The 23,006-nt window shown below is 54.0% G+C and overlaps 1 non-coding gene across 1 annotated transcript; it reads right to left on the bottom strand.

The window, feature by feature from the left end:
- Positions 1–13,361: 13,361 nt before the first annotated feature.
- LOC120680316 lies at positions 13,362–13,470 on the bottom strand. Its single transcript, XR_005677587.1, has one exon. It is a non-coding gene; the product is annotated as a small nucleolar RNA R71 (small nucleolar RNA).
- Between the last annotated feature and the right edge of the window lie 9,536 nt (positions 13,471–23,006).

Genomic DNA, 23,006 nt, shown 5'->3' with positions numbered 1-23,006 from the left:
GTTATGGGCAGTTTGAGTTTACGGTGATGTCTTTTGAACTTACCAAAGCACCTGCTTATTACATGAACCTCATGAACAAGGTGTTTATGGACGAGTTAGATAAGTTTGTCGTAGTCTTTATTGACGACATACTCATCTACTCCAAAAATGCTCAAGAGCATGAACAACACCTAAGAGTGGTTCTGGGAAAGCTAAGAGCACATAAGCTATATGCCAAATTAAGCAAGTGCGAATTTTGGCTTAAGAAAGTAGCTTTCTTTGGTCATATTTTGACCACAGAAGGAGTAGCAGTTGACCCCAAAAAACTTGAGGCAGTTTCCAACTGGTAGCAGCCAACCAATGTTAGTGAAATCAGAAGCTTTCTTGGATTAGCTGGGTATTATCGGAGGGTCATTGAAAGATTTTCCAAGATAGCGCGGCCCATGACAAAACTACTCAAGAAGGATAAGAAATTCACATGGATAGAGTTATGTGAAAGAAGTTTTCAAGAATTGAAGAGTAGATTGACGACTGCCATAGTGCTGACCCTACCAGATATTCATCGGGACTTCATCATCTATTGTGATGCATCCCGACAAGGTTTAGGGTGTGTACTTATGCAAGATGGGAAAGTAGTTGTATATGCCTCCCGCCAGCTCAAGCCTCATGAGCAGAATTACCCAACCCATGACTTGGAATTTGCAGCTATAGCAAAATCTGGAGACATTAACTGATCGGGAATAAGTGTGAGATTTACACTGACCATAAGAGTTTGAAGTATATCTTAACCCAGCCAGATTTGAACTTAAGGCAAAGAAGGTGGCTGGAGTTGGTTAAGGATTATAATTTGAAAATACATTACCACCCCGGCAAAGCTAATGTGGTAGCAGATGTGTCGGGTACCATGACTAGGGGCACCCTAACCAGGGGACAAAATCACCCTTAAAACGCAAAACATATGTTAGGTAATCGGGTCCACGAAGGCCTACAGCCTCCCTTCGATCCAAAGGAAAGGAAAAGACTCAAAGAAGCACAATCCACGGCCCATGTACACAGTGTGGCCTATCCGAACCCCTTTGAGCCCACGGGGGGATCTCCGTCTCGCTCGAGGGCTCCCCGCCGAGATTCGGGGACGACACCCAGGACGACCGCCATGCCTGGCACCACACTCTCCAGTACGGCACAGTGTACTTTCTACAGTAGTTAGTCACTGCACACCCCCGATTCGGGGAGGAACGACGACTTCTCCCCCTTCCCGTACATGTACACCGCCCCTCCTTGTGTCTATAAAAGGGGGAGGTGGACTCTGTCTTCACAACCCCATCTGATCTCCACACCCTGCACAACTCGCAGAGCACCCACACGCTCTCCGGAGCCCGATATTGGCAGTTGCCTCAATCAACCTCTCTTCTAGCAGAGACTTGGGAGCTTCCCTCTCTCACCTCGCTTGTACCCCCTACTACAAGCACCCCCGGTGCAGGATAGTATAGTGCACTCGCACACCCCTTTGCTAGACGTACGGCCCCATGGCCAGAACCAGGATAAACCCGTGCGTTCTTGTGTTGCCTCTCGCACCAACCATCCGGGAAGAGAGATCACACAGCACTTCACTAGTTGTTGCCGGACCGCCGGGTCAGGACACCGACAGTTGGCGCGCCAGGTAGGGGACTCGCTGTGTGACTTTTTGTCCTCGATTCTCTCTTGTTTTCCGGATGGCAGACGAGCCACGCCCACTCCCGGCGGGCACGGTGCTCCGGTTTGGGAGCCTCGACTTCGTCGCGACCGGCAACGGTTACGACATGGAGCTTCTCCTGGCCGAAGCCAACCCCGGCACTCCGACTCCACCGCCTCAGCGCAGGAGGCACTCAGGCCAGCGCGCGCGACAAGCGCGCATGGAGCGGTGCAGCGCGGCACGCCTCAGCTCCCCCACGTGGGTCGAGACTGGCGCAGCGCAGCCCTGCGTCACAGCGAATGGTGTCGCCACTCCGTCACCACGTCTCTCGGCGACGTCTGCGCCGGCACCACCACCGAATGCAACCTCGGAGCCTCCCAAGGAGGGCGCAACTGCGCCGTCGCCTTTTCCCTTTGGGATGCGCAATGTGGCTGTGACCTACACCTCGTCGGTTAGCACCGACATGGGCGCGTACGAGGATCTACCATGTCACCACCTCCTCTTGATCCGTGACCTCATCGCGTCACCTCCCAACGACTCCTACCCCGATATGGCGGGTTCGATCGCCGACGACATCAACTTCTTCATGGACAACTTCACGACCTCAGAGTGGGACTACTCCGGGGTCCGTGACCCCGACGCCTTCCGGTCGTTCCAGCTTGCGGCAGCTTATTGCCTCACCTACCCTGAAGACTCTAGCGAGGGGGATTACGATCCCACTCGGGAGTACTTCATGGTCGAGCTGGTGGACGGGGCCGTCGGGGAAGCATCGAGCGATGACGGGAACTACAGGGAGCCCCCACCTGCAAACCAAGTGGTGGCGCCACCACCAGTGAACTAGGTGGCGGTGCCCCCTCCGAACCCCGCCGCTTCGTCGGGCTCGGCAACGCGGCGGGCGCAGCTGGCGCAACTCACTGAGCTTGAGAAAAAGCTCGAGGAGGAGCATCGGCAGACACGACTGCTACAGACCGTGCTTGAGCACGAGCACACCGCGCGCGGTACGCGGGCTCAAGCGGCAGGACGCGTCGCTCGGGAGCGGATCCTGGCCGACGACAACGTTGACAAACCGCTGGAACTGCAAAGGGCCAGCCAAAAGCTCGTCGCTACGGCTTACCTACTCCAAGCCATGCCTGAGCCCTCTACGACCAAGGGGCACAACCTGCGTGATGAAGCAAAGGTGCTCATCGAGCAGGCTGCAGTATAGCAAGCTAAGAGCTCTGCGTCTCGCATGTGCTCGGTAGCCTCGAAGGCCGGAGGAGCAGCACACTAGGGCCGCGAGGCCTCGGTGCACACTCCACCGGAAGGAAATGGCAAGGCGGTCGCAGCCGACGACGCGAGAGCACCCTCGGTGCACGACTGCATCAAGAGGACTCCTGCGAAGGAGTGCCACCACGACCCACGTGGGCACGCCGACGACGGCGACGCCCGCAATATCATCAACGGTAGGAAGTTCACCCCTCGACGGGGTGGCCACTTCGACCCCGAGCACGACAGGGGACTGTCACCGGAGCCACCTGGCACCCGTGTGTTCAGTCGGGAGATTCGCACTGCTCCCTTTCCCCCACACTTTCGACAGCCCACCACCCTCGTCAAGTACTCAGGAGAGACAGACCCCGCGGTCTGGCTCAACGACTACCGCCTAGCGTGCCAGCTGGGCGGCGTGACGGATAATGCCGTAATCATCCGCAACATTCCTCTTCACCTTGCCAATGCCACACAAATGTGGCTCGAGCACTTGCCCACGGATCAGATCTACGACTGGGACGACCTGGTCAAGATCTTCGTGGGCAACTTCCAGGGCACTTACGTGCACCCTGGGAACTCTTGGGACCTCAAGGGGTGTCGACAGAAGCCCAACAAGTCCCTACGCGACTATGTGCGATGCTTCTCCAACCAATGCACCGAGCTCCCCAGCGTCACCCACGTCGAGGTCATCAACGCCTTCCTCGAAGGCACGACGTGCAGGAACCTAGTGCATGAGCTCGCACAAAACCATCCCGTTAGCACCAACGAGTTGTTCGATGCCGCCACCAACTATGCTGCCGGCGAGGAGGCAGTTGGTGCCATCTTCGACAACAAAACGAGCAAGCACAAGGAGGATGCGCCCGCAGAGGGCAACAGCAGCAGAACCAAGGCCCCCGCCAAGAAACAAAAGCGGGGGAAGAAAGGAAAGAAGCCGGTCCCGCCGAACCAGCATGGACAGGGGCAAGCAGAGGACTCCGACGAGGCCTTCATTGCTGCCCCGGACCGCAAAGGTCCTCGAGGCCCCCCTCGAGGCGGAGGCAGCCTGTTTGACGACATGCTCAAGAAGCCGTGCCCTTACCACAAGGGCTCGGTCAACCACACCCTCGAGCAGTGTGAGATGCTTCGCAAGTACTACAACCGCGTCGCGAATCGTGATGGGGACAAGAAGAAAGACGCTGGCGACAAGGGTGGAGACGACGAGTTCCCCTCGGTGGAGAACGCCTTCTTCATCTTTGGAGGGCCGACGGCGAACATGACCCCCCGGCAGCACAAGCGCGAGCGCTGGAAAGTTTTCTCCGTCACCAAGGCCATGACATCCTACCTCGACTGGTCGGAGGACACCATCTCCTTCGGCCGTGAGGACCACCCCGACTATGTTTTGAACCCTAGACAATACCCACTCATTGTGGATCCCATCATCGGCAACACCCGCTTCTCCAAGGTACTCATGGACGGAGTCAGCAGCCTCAACATCATGTATGCCCACACCTTGGAGCTCATGGGAATCGGTTTGGACAAGCTTCACCCCAGCAAGTTGCCGTTCCATGGCATTGCACCGGGGAAGCGAGTCCAACCCCTCGGCCAGATCGACCTGCCCGTCTGCTTCGGCACGGCGGCCAACTTCCGCAAGGAGGTGCTCACCTTCGAGGTGGTGGGGTTCCGGGGAGCCTACCACGCCATCCTTGGACGTCCCTGCTACGCCAAATTCATGGCGATCCCCAACTACACCTACCTGAAGATGAAGATGCCGGGCCCGAAGTGCGTCATCACCATCGGCTCCTCGTTTGAGCACGCCTACGAGTGCGACGTCGAGTGCGTCGAGTACGCCGAGGCTCTGGCGCTCGACGAGGCCCTCACCGCGCAGCTGCAAGGAATGGCCGAAGAGGCCATGGACTCCAAGCAGCGGCACGCGGGCAACTTTGAGCTTGCCGAGGGTACCAAGGATGTCCCCCTCGATCCAAAGACCCCCGACGGCAAGGCGCTGAAGATCAGCGCTACCCTCGACAGCAAATAGGAAGTGGTGCTCGTCGACTTTCTCCGCGCCAACGCCGACATCTTTGCATGGAGCCCCTCGGACATGCTTGGCATCCCGAGGGAGGTCGCCGAGCACTCCCTTGATATCCTGCCGAATTCCAAGACGGTCAAGCAACGCCTGCGGCGCTTCGACGAGCTCAAGCGGCGCGCGATAGGCGAGGAGGTGCACAAGCTTTTGGAGGCTGGATTCATCAAGGAGGTATTCCATCCCGACTGGCTAGCTAATCCTGTACTAGTTAAGAAAAAGACTGGGAAATGGAGGATGTGTGTAGACTATACTAGTTTAAATAAAGCATGTTCTAAAGTTCCCTTTCTTTTGCCACGTATTGATCAAATCGTTGACTCAACCGTGGGATGCAAACACTTTTCCTTTCTTGATGCGTACTCCGGTTACCACCAAATCAAAATGAAAGAGTCCGACCAACTCGCGACTTCTTTTATTACCCCTTTCGGCATGTACTGCTACGTCACAATGCCCTTTGGCCTTAGAAACACTGGGGCTACGTACCAGCGATGTATGCTCCACATGTTTAGAGATCATATAGGGTGCACCGTAGAGGCATATGTCGACGATATCGTTGTGAAATCCAGGAAGGCGGACGACCTGGGAGCCGATCTTAGGATCGCTTTCGATTGCCTTAGGCATGCTTTTGGGTTTCATCATCTCCCAACGGGGCATTGAACCCAACCCTGAGAAAGTCTCAGCCATCACGCGGATGGGACCGGTCCGAGACCTAAAGGGGGTGCAGAAGGTCATGGGCTGTCTGGTGGCCCACAGCCGATTCATCTCACGCCTCGGGGAGAAAGGCTTGCCTCTGTATCGGCTCCCAAGGAAGTTCGAACACTTTTCGTGGACCTCCGAGGCCCAGGAGGCCCTCGACAAACTTAAGGCATCACTTACGAGCGCTCAAATCTTGACACCACCAATGGATGGCGAGCCCCTCTATCTATACGTGGCAGCCATGACTCAGGTCGTCAGCGCCGTCATCGTCATCGAACGACAAGAGGAGGGACACGCTTTGCCCGTCTAGAGGCCGGTGTACTTCATGAGTGAAGTGTTGTTCGAAACCAAGACGCGGTATCCACAGATCCAGAAGCTGCTCTACGCGGCGATCTTGGCTCGGCGCAAGCTACGCCACTACTTCGAGGCCCATCCCGTCACCGTGGTCTCGTCCTTCCCCCTCGGGAAGATAGTCCACAACCGGGAGGTCATGGGTAGAATAGCCAAATGGTCAGTGGAGCTGATGGGAGAGACTCTCACCTATGCACCTCGCAAGGCGGTCAAATCCCAGATCTTGGCGGATTTCATAGCCGAGTGGACCGACACTCAGCTACCCCCACCCTAGATTCAAGCGGAATGCTGGCTCATGTACTTTGATGGGTCAGTGATGAAGACCGGCGCGGGTGCGGGCCTGCTCTTTGTCTCACCCCTCGGAGAGCACATGCGCTATGTGGTGCATTTACACTTCCCGGTGTCCAACAACATGGCGGAATACGAGGCCCTCCTCAGCGGCCTCCGCATTGCCATCGAGCTCGGCATCAAGCGCCTCGACGTCCGGGGAGACTCCCAGCTCATCATCGACCAAGTGATGAAGGAGGCAAGCTGCCACAATGAGAAGATGGAGGCGTACTGCAATGCAGTGCGTCGCCTCGAGGACAAGCTCGACGGGCTCAAGCTGAACGACGTCGCGCGCAAGTACAATGAGGAAGCGGACAAGCTAGCCAAGATCGCGTCCGGACGGACCGCCGTTCCCCCGAACGTCTTCGCCCACGACCTCGCCAAACCATCCGTCAACTTCAAGAACCCCGCGGAAGCCATCGGAGTGGCACCCGGACACTCGGGGGCTGCGGCCGTCGAGCCATCAGCCAAGGACCCCTCGACAGAGGAGCCTGAGGCCATGGACACTGACATCGAGACCTCCTTGGTGGACGAGGCTGGAGCAATGGAGATCGACGAGGCCCCGCCTCCACGAGATTGGCACACTCAGTACCTTGATTGGATGATTCAAGGGGTCCTACCCTCGGACCGCGCTCAGGCGCGGCGCATTGCTAGGCGGGCCAAGTCCCTCGGGCGTTCTGCAACGGTGCATCCCCATACCCGAGGGCAAGGAGCTAATCTGTGACATCCACGCTGGCATCTGCGGTCACCACGCCGCGCCGCGTACCCACGTGGGCAACGCGTTCCAACAAGGCTTTTACTGGCCCACCGCAGTCGCCGATGCCACTGACAATGTGCGGACCTGCAAGGGTTGCCAGTTCTACGCTCGGAAGACACACCTCCTGGCCCACGCTCTGCAGACCATCCCCGTCACATGGCCGTTCACCGTATGGGGACTGGACCTCGTTGGTCCACTGCAGAAGGCGCCCGGGGGCTTCACCCACTTGTTGGTAGCGATCGACAAGTTCTCCAAGTGGATCGAGGCTCGACCCATCGGCAAGATCAAGTATGAGCAAGCTGTTCTGTTCTTCACTGACATTGTCTTCAGGTTCGGGGTCCCGAATTCGATTATCACCGACAACGGCACCCAGTTCACGAGCAAGAAGTTCTTGGCATTCTGCGACAACTACCACATACGCGTGGATTGGTCGGCTATGGCGCACCCGCAGATGAATGGCCAAGTGGAGCGTGCCAACGGCATGATCCTGCAAGGCCTCAAGCCGAGGATCTTCAACAAACTGAACAAGTTTGGCCGGAGGTGGCTCGCAGAGCTACCCTCGGTTATCTGGAGCCTGAGGACGACCCCAAGTAGAGCCACGGGCTTTACGCTGTTCTTCCTCGTCTATGGTGCCGAGGCCATCCTCCCCACGGACTTGGAATACGGATCGCCGAGGCTCAGGGCTTATCAGGAACAGCAGAACCAGCAATCTCTACGAAGGTATCAAGCGCAGAGAGTTCGACGCCGAGACATCAACAAAGGGGACTTGGTGCTAAGGCTTCGATGGTACAACAGAGGACACCACAAGCTCTCGCCGCCATGGGAAGGCCCGTACATCATCGCTGAAGTGCTCAAGCCCGGCACATACAAGCTGGCGAATGAGAACGGCAAAGTCTTCACAAACGCTTGGAACATTCAGCAGCTACGTCGCTTCTACTCTTTGAATTCCAAGCCATTTGTACATTGCTTGTACTCATATGTAAAATCTCCCGAAGCAATAAAGAGTATGCTTTACCTATTTATTTTTGGGAACTTTCCGAACCCTCGGGGGCTCGAACGTGCACGAACACTGAGGTACGCTCGGCTTTACCCTCGGCAAAGCCAAGCCTCCCTCGGGGGCTACTACGGTGGGAACCCCCGTACGTCCCCAAAAATCACCAATATTTTTTTGAAAAAAATTCTGTATCCAAGTTTTTCGTATACTTAGAAAGGCAGACGCAAGGCACAAACGACTAAGAAACGGGATCGGCCGAGCCGCGGGACCGCCTACGCCTCTGGGATACGGCATCCCCCACTCATCTCCCTGCGCCTAAGTCATTTTTAAACGCAAACTTCCTCTCTGAAACCTATCTAAGACGTATACGAAAACACACAAGTAGAGTAGAAAAAGCGAAGGCTCGAACGCACAAGGCCTCGATGGGCCACACTGTCAATATACAATAACATGTTTCTTCATCCAGAAGTTCAATTACGATAAAGTACTAACTTATTTACATGGGCTTCGAGGCCCAGACTATCTACAAGTTACCGTCCCCCCTCTGAGGATCTTCAACGACGTCGAACTCGGCTATCGGGGGGATGTCATCCTCGAGCTTCCTGGTCAAAGCAGTGGCGAACTCCTCGACGGCGGCGTCAGCATCATTCATGGTGGCTGACATAGCATCCGCATCGAGACCGAACGCGACGACGTACCCCGACGATCCCTCGCGAGGTCCAGGTCATAGTTCGTCGAGGCCACGGCAAGGGCTCGCTGGACCCCGAGGCGGAAAGTGCTCTTGGCATCGACAGTAATTTGACCGTCCAGCGACCGCAGGCGGCTGGCCACCGAGCTACCAGACAAGGCATCATCCCCCTCGAGTTCCTGGCACACGGCCATAGCGGCCTACTCCAGCTCTGCGTATTCATCCTGCACCGCCGCGAGCGCAGTATTGACAGCCTCCTTCTGCGCGGTCTCGTCCGCCACCACTATCTTCAGCTCTGAACAAGAGAACAAATGATAAGTTGTGGCAAAACCAGAATCAAGCAAAAAATGAAATCCCAGATACTTACCAGCGATAATCCCTTGCACCTCTTCCTCCTAGGCCCGTGCGGCCTCCTGGAGGCTGGACAAGGAGTCCTCCTTCTCCTTGAGAGCGGCCTCCGCATTCCAGATAGCCACGTCCTTCTCCCCGAGGGCCGCGTCCTTCTCCACGATGGTCGCGTTGAGCGCGACGACGATCACTTTCTCATGCTGGAGCTCGGCCTCCTTGCCCTGGAGCTCGGTCTCCTTACGTTGGACCTCGGCCTCCTTCTCCTCAAGCGCCGCTCTAGCTTGCCACAGCTCGACCTCGCGTGCCTTGTTCTCCTGGGCCTTCTGGTTAGCTGCGGCTCGCTGAGCTTCATGCTCACCGGTGGCTCGGGCCAACTCCTGCTCCAGCTCCCGGATGCGCGCCTCCAGGGGTGACACCTGGTCGGCTCGTGCGTTGGCCTCCTCCAGCCGCGTGACCAGGGTGTCATTGTACGAGCCAAGCCAGTGCACCCAGGAGTGCATTCGTGCCATCCTGTCATTCCTGTCCCTCGACATGGACAGCAGCTGCTGCAAGTGAGGAAACGGGGGAAGGAAACGTGTGAGGAAAACATACTTGTAATACCAAGAGTAAGCAAATAGAACACTCACGATGCTAGCGTCGTGGTACGCCTTAGAAAAAAGATCCACGACCCAGGAGTGGCCCTCCTCAATCTGGCCCCGACGGCCATATGGTTGCGCCAGGCGTTGCCCCCCTCCTGCTCGGTGTGGGTGATGTCCGAGGGGACTCCGGACCGAACGATCGCCCAGTTGTCGTCATCACCGAGCTCCTCATACATCTGCGTGCGAGGACCTCCTCGGCGGCCGAAATAAACTCGACGACCCAGTTGGCGGCGCTGGTCGCAGCGGCTGGGTCGATGTCCCTCGAGTCCCGTATTCCTCGCTGCTCTGTGGCAGCTCCACCACCGGCGCTGTGCTCGCCGGCGCCGACTGCACCATCGCCTCCGCAGCAGCACCCTCGTCCCCGGCCTTCGCGGGCTCCGGGACGCGGGTCTCCCCCACCGCCGCATCAGCACCCTCGTCCCCGACCCTCGCGGGCTCCGGGACATTGGTCTCTTCCGCCGCCGCCGCTGTTGGCGCCGACTCCACTCCCGTGGCACCCTCGACCCCAGCCCTCGGGGGCTCGGGTCTCCCCTTCTCTTTGGCCGGCGGGGCGCTCTTGTGCCTCCCCACCAGCTCCATCTCCTGCCTCCGGCTGGGTGGCGTTGCCCGCTCCGCCCTCGCCGGCTCCGACGACCGGACGGGCGGCGCTCTCCGCGCCACCCCGACTGGCCTCCTCCTCGGTGTCGGCCCGAGCGGCCGCAGCAGTGCCGCCCTGACCGGTGTCGCCTCCTTGCTCTTGTGCTTGAGCCAGTTGGGACTCCAGGACCCCCCGAGCCACTGCCTCTCGGAGCTTTACGGCCTCCCCCTCTAAGACCGAGTCCACTCCGATCGGGGGCTGCAGCGTCGAATGCGGCATCGCGTGCACCCCAGTCTTGAGGGCCTTGGTCAGCACAAGGCGGGCCGCGTCCTTGGTGGTGGCCCTGTAGCCGGGCAGATGAAGGAGAAAATGCTGAAGTCAATAGGATTGGAAGGACAAGTAAACGAACGCGAAGGACAAATTCTAGGTCACTTACTCCGACCGGGTGCTCAGGCTGCGTTTGCCCGTGCCGCTCCTCCGGGCCCGCAGCACGATGATGCCTCCTGACGACTGACCCAAGGGCGGCACCCTCGGATCGGCCTGACGCCTCGGGTCCGTCCGCGCGGGCATTCCCGTGCTTGCCGCAGCCCCCGCCACCTGTCGACGCCGCAGGTGCGGGTGTCCGCCTACCCGTCGCCGGCGAGGGCGACCTCTGCCCCGTCACGGGCACAGGGGGCCTCTGCCCCGACACCGCCGGCGTGGGAGGATCCCTACTCGCCGTCGGCATAGGCGACCTCTGTCCCGCTGCCAACACGGTGTTGATGGTGCTTAAGTGCCATTTTCAGCCGTCAACTATACTCAATAATAAAGGAAAACTGCATGCCTTAGTTGCATATTTGTATCACAAACCTCACTCTATAGTTGTTTTCGAGTGTTGTACATTTCAGACGGGCAGGAGCAGAATAAGATGAAAACACATAGCAGATGCCATACAACTACGCAGAATATCGCATCCAGCGTCACCCACTTACAAAGAGGGCCCATCTAGCAAAGCAAACGGGCGCACCATGCATAATGCATACAAGGATAAGGATGAGAAGGATAAGGATGAGAGGCAGCCAGGTTGGGCTGGCCGACACCCTGGGTTGGCCGAACCTAGATGGCCTCCCGTCCAGGTGCATTTCGAGGAGGAGTCTCCCCCAAGTCTCCTGATCACCTTCCATACGTGCATTTGGCGGGAACCGACCTCCACTAGTATAAATAGGGCCCCCTCTCACCCCTCTCAACACACACACACACACACTTCATTCCATTCCCTCCAAGAAGGCTCTCCTCTCTCTTGCTTTCTTAGATAGGTAGTGGAGCAAGGCTAGTTCTCTTTAGTGAGCAAGTCATCCTCGGGGTCGTTGAGCAATCCTCGGCTCCTGGTATGGCTTTGTATCCGACTTGTCAGACTTCTATTCATAATATAGAGTTCTGTCATGGTTGCTTTACTATCTTGATAGTTTATCAATCCATGCTTAGTTCGTTCATAAGTTATGCTACGGTCGTGGTTAGGCCAGATGATCCGGGTACGGATAGAGGTTCGTTGTGCTTTCGGGCTTGCTCTAGTGTTTTACTCGTCCATCCGAAGGGTGGGAGACCTAGGGGCACTAGAGTAGTGACTTCATACATGAGCGTGGTGCTTGGGTATGCGGGATCCTTTAGATATGACTGTGCTCCATGGTGTGACTAGGTTAGACGGCAGGTGGTGACAGCCCTATCCGTCCGGCATAACAGCGGTGTTGCGTTTAGCGTACTCCCCGACGTTCGGGTTCGGTGTAGGAGTTCATGCAAAGAGGTAACGGAACTGGACATTCTCCAGTGCGGGACCTTCTCCCCGCTATCCCATTTTCCTGGCACCTGCAGTCCTAACCATGATCTAACATAACCCAGCTTTGAATAGAAGCACTAGGACACCTAACCTAGCCTAAGCTCCAGCTGACTTGACGTAGGATAGTGTAGTCCTTTGTTTTATAGTTTCTCTCATTTATTCCTTCCTCTTGGAGTGTGGATGTGTGCTGTGTCGCATTACCCTTGCTTATTCTTTATCTGTACTTACCCATGTTAGAGTATTGCCTATTGCTTGAGGCACAATGTCATGGTTAATGTTGAGTACAATACCTTTGCCACTGCCATCCTTTGGGACACAAATAAATGACGATACCCTTACTCTCTGGGTGAAATGCTACAACGGTATATCCGTGCGCTTGCAGATCCATCTGTAATCATATTGATTATACCACGAGAGTGGCACCCCTTGGGTGCAGTTGCTAGGATGGGTTCGGCGCCCTCAGTTCTAGTGATTGCACTAAGGACTACCAATAGGCATTTTTGGCGCTGTTGCTAAGGATTAACCATTCCTAGTGATTGCGCTAAGAAATGTCAACAAGCATTTCTGGCGCTGTTGCCGGGGACGGTATGTGAACAAAGATATTGTGCTGATATTAACTTTGACCTTGTACTTAGGATATAGTCTTTACTCTTTCAGGCTAATGTCACTTTATGTCTTCTTTTATTTTTGATTTGAAAGAAGACAGGGGTAGTGTATGACTGGTTTCTCCCTGCCGGAAAACTACACAGACAATCCAGAGAGGCTCATGAGAAGGGCACGACCTCGCGTCATTCCTCCTCTCGCTATCCTCCCGGCACAGGAACCCATTTCGGAAGCACCACTCGTTCTTGAGGCTATGGCTGAAAAGACTCTCCGCGAGTTCTCCATCCCCTCCACCGATAATGTGGCCACTGGCCCCAACATCAATGTCGGGGACGTGAACTTCGAGCTCAAATCAAGCCTCATCAACATGGTGCAGGCTAGCCCATTCTATGGCAAGCCAAATGAGGACGCAAATGCACATTTGCAGAATTTTTTGGAGCTCTGCGACACCGTTGTCATATGAGGTGTCGCCGCCGACATTGTCAAGCTTCGTCTGTTTCCCTTTTCCATCCTAGGGAAGGCAAAACAGTGGTTTTATAAAGAAAAGGACATCAACACCTAGGCCAAATGCTCCAAGGCATTCCTCGCAAAATTCTTCCCGCTGGGCAAAACAAATGCCCTGTGCGGGAAAATATCAAGTTTCCAGTAGACGGAGATGGAATCCATCCCAGAAGCTTGGGAGAGGCTGCAGAAATACATCCTGGCCTGTCCTCATCATGGCATGGACGAGTGGCTCGTCCTGCAAAGATTCTACAACGGGCTCACAATGACATCTCGAGCCAATATTGATGCCGCTGCTAGAGGATCCTTCCTCGACCTAACCATAGCCAAATCCAAAGCATTGGTCGAGAAGATGGTCTCCAATCAGGGGTGGAGTGATGAACGACTCCAACCCCGCACCAAAGGCATGCATACCATCAAAGAGACGGATATGATTGCCGCGAAGCTGGACCTCCTAATCAAGAAGATGGAGGAAGGGAGCAAACAACCAATCCATGCTCCCGTTTACGCCATGGGTTCGCACTTCCCGTGCGAAATCTGCGGTAACGATGGACATTCGGGGAATGATTGCCCCGAAACCCGTGAAGACTGCGCCTACCTCAACGACAACAACAACAACGGGTACCGTCCACAACAAGGAGGCCAGGGGTGGAACCAGCCACGTCCACCTTTTCAGGGAGGTAATAACTACAATCCTTCTTATAATTCGAATTTCAATTCAAACCAACCTCCCTTAAGAGAACTTGTTTTTGGCCAAGTTAAAATCAACGAAAATATAAATAAAAAGCTTTTGGCCAATGACAAATCCCTGGAAATTTTAAATGTCAAGCTTGAAACTTTGTCTTCAACTCTTAAAAACCAGTTAAGTTTCAATGTTATGATCGAAACCCAGCTTGCACAAATTGCTACTTCGTTACCTGTTGTTGAGGGCAGGAAGATCCCGGGGCAACCCGAGTCTCCCGTTGAAAATGTCAGCATGGTGTCTACCGGTCGGGGTAACTCGTCCCAGAGGCCACCACGCAATAACCATGCAGGTAGGTACTATCCCCCAAGGAACGACATTTGGGATGGCATGGTGGCAGCGGTACAAGAGGATCTAGGGGTCCCCATGATCAGCTGCTCGATCTACATCAAACACTTCGAGCGATGCCTATGCGATCTGGGGGAAAGCGTGAATATAATGCCCATATATGAAGCACTTGAATATCCTGCTCTTTTCCCAACAACTATGCCCGTACAGCTTGCAGATTCAACCATTCGGTATCCCGAAGGGATAGCCGAACACATTTTCATACGAGTACGAGACTCCTTCATCCTTGCCGACTTTGTGGTAATGGATATGGAGGGCGACCTCGGAGTCGACCTCGTACTTGGGCGACCTTTTCTAAGGTCTGCCAAGGCAAGGATTGATGTCGGAAAGGGAGAAATCCATTTCCATGTCGGAAGGGAGGATATGTTTTTCAGGTTCAAGAAGAAGGAAGAGCAGCGCTTCATGATCCAACAAGACAGTGAAGGGCAAGCACTCTGGGGGCACCAGAATCCTAGCCAGAACAACGACCCTCCGCACCTAAAAGAAAGAAGAAGGAAAAGAAGGTGTGGTGGAAGATCGAGAGTTTGGCCTCGTCCAGTTCTCCAGGACGAGCCGACGAATGGTAAGAACGATGGAGAAAAGTCGTGCACGTCGGACTTTAAACAACGCGCCCTTGCCAAAGGTAAATTGGTATTTATCTCATATTTGCTTTCTTCGCTTTTCAACATTTTCTTTGCACCTTATTTGTTTTTCTCCACTGCATGTTTGAAATTTTCAAAATTGTTTTCTGCATGCTGGAATTTTTCTAGCATTTTTCCCTTTTTACAAAAAGACCAAAAATATTTTTTGAGTTTTAAAATCCTTTGGGAAAAATAATTTGGACATCTTTTCGAGCAAACTTTAGGCCGTGCACTATATTTTCAAAGAACTTAACCGTTGAGGAAGCACCAGGCCGAAGGGGGGCACCAGGGGGCCCACCTTGGGGCTGGCCGACCCCACAGGTCGGCCGACCCAGGGCCAATGGCTCCTGGGCCCCACCTTCTCCAACTGCTCCATAGCCGTTGTGGCTTGTTTCTCCTCTGGTGCACGCGCCATCTTCTCTTTAAATAGGGGCCGAGAGGGGTGTTGAGCTCTCTCATGCTCACACACTCCCTCTCACACATTATTGCTTGGGTTTCCATTGGATTTTGGCTCAACTTTGGTTTCAAGAAATCTCTCTCTCATTTCTTTGCTGCAAGATCATCTGAAGGAACAACTCTCGGGTAAGAATTTCATTTTGATTCCACTAACATAACCCGAACCGAGTTGTTCTCGTTCGTTCTTGTTCGCACTTGTTGCAAGCATGAAGGGTGTAGGTCGGAAACTTTCTGGAGCTATCAAGAAGATGACAGGGTCAAGCTCATCTCGTTCACGGGGTGGGTCGAGCTCTTGTCATTCCCCCGAACCCACACCAACGCTGACCACGATGGACTAGGAGCAAGACGAACAAAAGAAACAAATAGAGGAGCAAGCTGAAGAACCGCAAGCCGAGGACATGGAAATAGATGAAGATGATCCACCGTACCTCGACTTGCAAGATGACCGCGAGCATCAAGCCTATGCTATGATCAAGAATCGAAGCTTTGGTCATACCAGAGCCTTCGATCCGGACCTTCTCGAAAAAACAGGTATAGACGTTGACTTCGCTCGTGTTTGGCATGCGGTTGGATAGGATGGTTTTGTGCCCGTTGAGGAGAATGGTTCTCGTCTCCTCACCATCCAGTTTCTTTGCACTCTTCGGGAGGTGGATGATTGTGTTTCTTTCCGACTTTTTGGAGTTGAACGCTATTTTAATTGGAGAAATTTCAGTCACCTCCTTGGTTTTAGCACGTGCTTGCCAGTTTCTCTTGCAAAAGCTTGCCGCGGTTTTGATCGACATGAGTTTTGGGGTTTGATTTCGGGTCAAGTTGTTCATGACAAGTTTGCATCTCGGTGCAATGACATTCAAAATATGACTCTTCGTTTGATGCACAAGTGGGTGGCTATCACTCTCTTTCCAAGAGATGATCCACAACCAGTGCGGAACGATGAGTTGATGATATTATATGCCATGGTCAACAAGATCCGAATCTCCCCCGCACAAGCAATGGTTAAGCAATAGCTCACAAATTTTCGGATGATGGGTCCTATTGAATGCACTTCTTTGGTTACCCGCATCGCATCAAACATGGGAATCTTAGATGGGAACCCCATTCCTTTCATTGAGGAGCCCCGTGTTATGATCGATGAGGCGTAGTTGGTTCAAGGCCACACGCTCAAGAAAGGCCCGGATGACTCCTTGATTTTCCTTTCACTTGGTTATGCAAATGAAATCCCGTTGCCAAATGCGGGGTATTATTTGTATAACTATCGTTCGCTAACCATCCCTCTTGTTCCACAAGACGAGAGCCGCCGGCATAGTGTTTCTGGTCTTCCTGGCAGGGTTACAAGAAGCAGGGCCAGAAGGGAGGAGTTCATGCAGCAGCAACCTCAGCCTCAACCACAGCAATATGAGGCTGGAGGTTCGTCATGGCAGAGTGCCAGCTCCACTGAGTGGGCATGGCAGGCCTCAGGGCACCGGTCCACCAGTTCCAGCTCCAGCAGACCCCCACGACGTACAGCTTCGTCCAGAGGCTTCGCCACTCTGACTCGGCAGATGGGCAAGCTGAACGTGCGCACCACTAACATCGACGAGTCGCTGGGCCAGCACATCGAGTCAACTCAAAACTGGCAGCGATACACAGGCAAGAGGATCCGCAACCTGGAGCAGCAACAGCAGCAATCCCAGGAGGAGTGGAGGACCTACTACCGTTGGACTGGGTTTAATCCCAACCAGCAGTAGTGAGCCTAAAGCTAGCTTGGGGGAGGACCCCCATGAGAGGTACCTTGTATCAAACTCTATCTTTACTGCTTTCAAAACCTTGCATGAAACCAAATAAAAATTTACAAAATTCTAAAAATCCATAAAAATTTACATAACTAAAATCAAATAAAAATTGGCAAAACCTTTAAAAACCCAAAAATATTTACTTGCTTTCCAGTATGTGTAGTAAGCATGTGTAGTTTTTCCTTGTTGAGATGATGAATAGTTGCTCTGTTAGTTCCTTTCATATGCCTAGTTATAACCTTGTGCTCTCCCTAAGTTCTGAGTTTGGTGGCTAGATGTTCAAACCTTAAGCTTGAAACTTGTGGGTAGCGAAAAGCAGAATTCGAATCTAGGTTGTTGTGGGTTATGATATGGCTGAAAAGAGTTGCTATGATCTTCTCCTACGTGATGCTTGATATCCGGAGTATTTCTTTTCAAAAATACAAAAATAAAATAAAGTTCCTCGGTGGTATGCAATTCCTATCCAGAGCCATATGAGTTACAAGTTTGAAAAGCCTTTTCTACATATGCAACTTGTCTTCTCATTGAGCTTTGTCAAATTGTTGTGACCCTTTGTGAGAATCACTTCATATACCCATGATCAAGATCGCATACACATCCACTCACATGCTATACTTCTACACCTGGAAGATAGCAAGTATATCCCCCATCCATCCACAAATAAAACTCCAAGATGTGCCATGTTTATCTCTCTCCAAAGTTATCATCAAAATGTATGGGCTATACAAAAAGAAATAAAAGATGCATACCCAAAGAAGGTATGCCACATGCCCACAAGGCATGTCAAAAAAAAGAGAAAAGATGCATACCCAAAGAAGGTATGCCACACACCCACAAGGTGTGTCAAAAAAAATACAGAGAGAAAAAGAAAATATAGCCCATACCAAAAACATGACAAGGGAAAGAGAATTCATATAAAGGAGTTCTCATCCATCATCCACCAAAAATATCCACACACTTGCACATCTTGATCAAGGCTTATGACTTGTTTCTCCTTTGGATCCGGTCTTTGACTTAGCAAAATGTGAGAAGCGGTTGTCTTTATATCCTCCATACCTACAGATCCACCAAAAAGAAGCCATTAGAAGTAGGATGAAAAAAAAAGAAAAGCGCATAAAAAGGCCATGGTGAGGAATGAAATACATTGAGCGATCCGAGAGATCACCCGAGGAACTACATTATTTCTTTTCAAAAACTTTATAAAACCTCCGGATTGACGGTCGAACAAAGGAGTGGTAAGTGGTACTCTACAAGCCGTTCTGACCCTCAACCTCCAAAGATGAGGATGATGCTATAAGCCCCACAGGAGTAAGGTAAAAGGTGCGAACAAGGCCAACTTATTCAGAACGACGGTAAGAACACTCGGTTGTGCCTTGGGCATAAGTCAGGAATGCGACATTGTAGCAACTCCTGATCAACAACCTAAGTCTAAAACTTTGCTCGGGACGAGCAAAGGGCTAGCTTGGGGGAGTTGTTGACAGTGCCATTTTCATCCGTCAACCATACTCAATAATAAAGGAAAACTACATGCCTTACTCGCATATTTGTATCACTAACCTCGCTCCACAGTTGTTTTCGAGTTTTGTACATTTCAGATGAGCAGGAGCGGAATAAGATGAAAATACGCAGCAGACGCCATACAACTACGTAGAATATCGTATCCGGTGTCACCCACTTACAAAGAGGGCCCATCTGGCAGAGCAAACGGGCGCGCCACGCATAATGCATACAAGGAAAGATATCAGGGCCCACATGTCAGCCTGCCGGAGAAGGATAAGGACGAGAGGCGGCCAGGTGGGGCCGGCCGACCCCCTGGGTCGGCCGAACCTGGCCAGCTTCCCATCTAGGTGCATTTCGAGGAGGAGTCGCCCCCAAGTCTCCTGATCACCTTCCATATGTGCATTTGGCGGGAACCGACCTCCACTAGTATAAATAGGGCCCCCTCTCACCCCTCTCAACACACACACACACTTCATTCCATTCTCTCCAAGAAGGCACTGTTCTCTCTTGCTCTCTTAGCTAGGTAGTGGAGCTAGGCTAGTTCTCTTTAGCGACTAAGTCGTCCTCGGGGTCGTTGACCAATCCTCGGCTCCTGGTATGGCTTTGTATCCGACTTGTCAGACTTCTATTCATAATATAGAGTTTTGCCATGGTTGCTTTACTATCTTGATAGTTTATCAATCCATGCTTAGTTCGTTCATAAGTTATGCTACGGTCTTGGTTAGGCCAGATGATCTGGGTACGGATAGAGGTTCGTTGTGCTTTCAGGCTTGCTTTAGTGTTTTACTCATCCATCCGAAGGGTGGGAGACCTGGGGGCACTAGAGTAGTGACTTCATACACGAGCGTGGTGCTCGGGTATGCAGAATCCTTCGGATATGACCGTGCTCCACGGTGTGACTGGGGTAGACGGCAGGTGGTGACAGTCCTGTCCGTCCGGCGTAACAGTGGTGTTGCATTTAGCGTACTCCCCAACGTTCGGGTTCGGTGTAGGAGTTCGTGCAAAGAGGTAACGGAACTGGACATTCTCCAGTGCGGGACCTTCTCCCCGCTATCCCATTTTCTTGGCACCTGCAGTCCTAACCATGTTCTAACATGACCCCAGCTTTGGATAGAAGCACTAGGACACCTAACCTAGCCTAAGCTCTAGCTGACTTGACGTAGGATAGAGTAGTCTTTTGTTTTATAGTTTCTCTCCTTTATTCCTTCCTCTTGGAGTGTGGATATGTGATGTGTCGCATTACCCTTGCTTATTCTTTATCTGTACTTACCCCTGTTAGAGTATTGCCTATTGCTTGAGGCACAATGTCATGGTTAATGTTGAGTACAATACCTTTGCCATTATCGTCCTTTGGGACACAAATAAATGATGATACCCTTACTCTCCTGGTGAAATGCTACAACGGTATATCCATGCGCTTACGGATCCATCTGTAATCGTATTGGTTATACCACGAGAGTGGCACCCCTTGGGTGCAGTTGCTAGGATGGGTTCGGCGCCCTCATTTCTAGTGATTGCACTAAGGACAGCCAACAGGCATTTCTGGCACTGTTGCTAAGGATTAACCATTCCTAGTGATTGCGCTAAGAAATGTCAACACACGGGCGACCTTTGCCTCGCCGCAAGCGTGGGCAACCTCCGCTCCGCCCTTTCTGCGGGCGGCTCCACCAGCGACCCAGGCGCGCGCCTCGCCTCGCCCAGCGCCATCGGCGAGCCCTCGCCGCCAGCCCCTCGAGGGGCCGGGGGGGACTCGCACCCGTCACCACCTCGTAGTCCTCAGACTCCGAGAAGTTGAGCTCACCGCTCGAGGAGCCTTCCTCCACAGTGGACTCGGGCATGGGTGGTGGTGGGCGCCCCTCGTTCTGTGCGATTTTGCACTGATTCTTGTGCTTTTCCTCCCTTTCCCTCTTCTTGGTGGCGGCCTCTCTCGCCGCGTCCTTCTTCTTCTTCGCCGCCTCATCACGCAGGCTGCTGGCTTGGTGGTCCTCCCTTTTCTTCTTCGAGAACCCTTTGTGGCATACTCCCTGTGAATGCGACCAGATCAGAAGCAAGAAGTAGGGAAAGAAACGACACAAAATTGACGACGATGAAAACCAAACTCACCAAAGAGAGGTACCCCTTCTCAGGGGTGCATCTTAATCTTCCAAGGATCCTCAGATTTGGAGGGGAGGTGCGCCACCGTGCTCTTCGCCCTCTGAGCAGCAGCGCTATAGGAGAGTAGCTCACTCGACGTCCTCGACCCCTCGACCGGGGCCTCGGGGGTAAGCTCGAAAATCGGTCGATTCCTCTCCACGAGAGGAATCACTCTCTGCCGATGGAAGTTCGCAATGACGGCAGCCGCCGTCAGCTCCTTTGCTAGGTGCCGCAGCGCGTCGGTGAGAACCTCGAGCCTGGCCTGACGCGGCAGGGGCGATACCCCCCCAATTCCACTTCACCGGCCTCTCCCGGAGCACTTTGTTGGTAAACGCCGGGAGCCGGCCGCCGTCGTTGCGCAGGTAAAACCACCCTTGGGTCCACCCGGCGTTGTTCGTGGTCATTCTGTAGGAAATGTACAGGGACGACCTGTTCCCGCACACGTGGAGCATGAGACCACCGGCGCGGGCGTACCTCTTCGGCTGGCCTTGGACGTTCTCGATGTAGAGCTCGCCGCGGAACAGATGGATCCATAGATCCCAGTGCGCCTCTATCCCCAGGTAGCCCTCACAGAGGGCAACGGAGACCGCCGCCTGCGAGATGGAGTTGGGGCTGAAGTTGTGCAGCTCCACCCCGTAGTAGTCGCAGAGCGCACGCATGAACCTGCCGACGGGGACTCCGAACCTCCGCTCGTGGAGTCGCACGAGGCTCACGACGTAGCCACTGGGGGGATTCGGCTCGGTCTCCTCCGACCGCGGAGGGATCCACACTGGCCGCGACGAGTTAGTGTTCATCGGCAGGAGCCTCTCGGTGACCAGCTACTCCAAGACCACTGTGGTGGCGGTGGATCTCCCCCATGGCAGCGGCTCCTCGATCTGCGCCATTGCTTCGAATCGACGGGTGCACGGGAAACGAACTCGGACGATGGCTAAGGTGCGCTCTCTTCCTCTTCTTCTTCCTCCTCTCGCTCTTGGCTCTGGGCTCTGGGGGCAGGGGAGGCTAGAGCAATGGCAAGGTAAGCCCAGTCGTTCCCCCGTTCCCCGCTTTTATCCATCAAGATAGGCGGATTCGCCGCCGCAGCCCCAAATCAACTGCAACGAATGCGGTAGATTTTGCTGCCACTGACAGCTGGGCCCCACGACCGCGGAGGCTCCCACGTGTGCACCCGGCAATAATTGCGGCGCAGTAACCGACGGGCGCGATGGGACTGTAGCACTATCCCATCCGTCAGCCGCCGCCCAAGCCTCTCTGCCTACCCGAGGCGGCCCCCTGAAAAGGCACGCCTACTCCACACCGCACACACCGGGCCACGTCGCCCACGACTAGGGGAAGACCCGCGCGAGCTACCGACGACCCCGTGCCATCTGCGAACCGTTACAGAATATTCCCTCTGGGAATTCCCTACCGTCGAAGGGAACCAATTTCAAGGCCTTACTGATCAGGGGTTCGAAGCCAGGCCCGTCAAGGGTTAGATAGGCGTGCTAGATCACCAGAGTCAGGGACTCAATGGGCGTGCCATACAACCCACCCTCGAACGCGGAATTCGAGACGCCCTACACAGTGTTCGAGGCCGGTTGAAGGTGCCTAGCAGGGGGATCCCATCGAGGGAGAGCATCGAGCCCTCGGACCCTATCGAACGGGTCTGAGCCCCGCCTAGCAAACCTTTGTGAGTGCTTTATGCGATGTGTCCACGGACCGCAAGCCGACCCCTATCGAACGGGGCACGGACGTCCACTCGAACCACCCGATAACAGCTCTCTGAAGCAACCATGGCTCGCGGCCCGGGCATGGGTAGCATGGGGCGCTTCACTCCTCCTCCCTGCAGAAGGGCGACGAGGGTCGTAATGAAGAGTCGAGGGTCCCCTGAACACCTTCACAAAGGCCAGGGCTTGGGGGCTCCTCGCGCACCCCCAAACGAGTCGGCCACCGTCGGTTGTGAAATCTCGCGTGTTTAACAAACCTCCCGCGCTTAACGCGTGCCTGCCGGATTACTCGACAGAATCACGGGCTGCTGTACCAGCACGAAAAACATTGAGGCTGACTGAAAGGAGCACCGAAGTCGGCTGAAAGGAAGCTGGGCAGTCTCCCCAGTCAATCAATTGTACAGGGCGACGTTTATAGCCCTTGGATGAGTGCAAGCACTCCTCCAAGGCCTTGGGGGCTACACCCGTGGGTGCGTTGACGCGCCCC

Source organism: Panicum virgatum, chromosome 6N (assembly GCF_016808335.1).
Source record: "Panicum virgatum strain AP13 chromosome 6N, P.virgatum_v5, whole genome shotgun sequence".
NCBI lineage: Eukaryota > Viridiplantae > Streptophyta > Magnoliopsida > Poales > Poaceae > Panicum > Panicum virgatum.
Note: the sequence above shows the minus strand (reverse complement) of the source record. Positions and strands in the feature narration are given on the sequence as shown.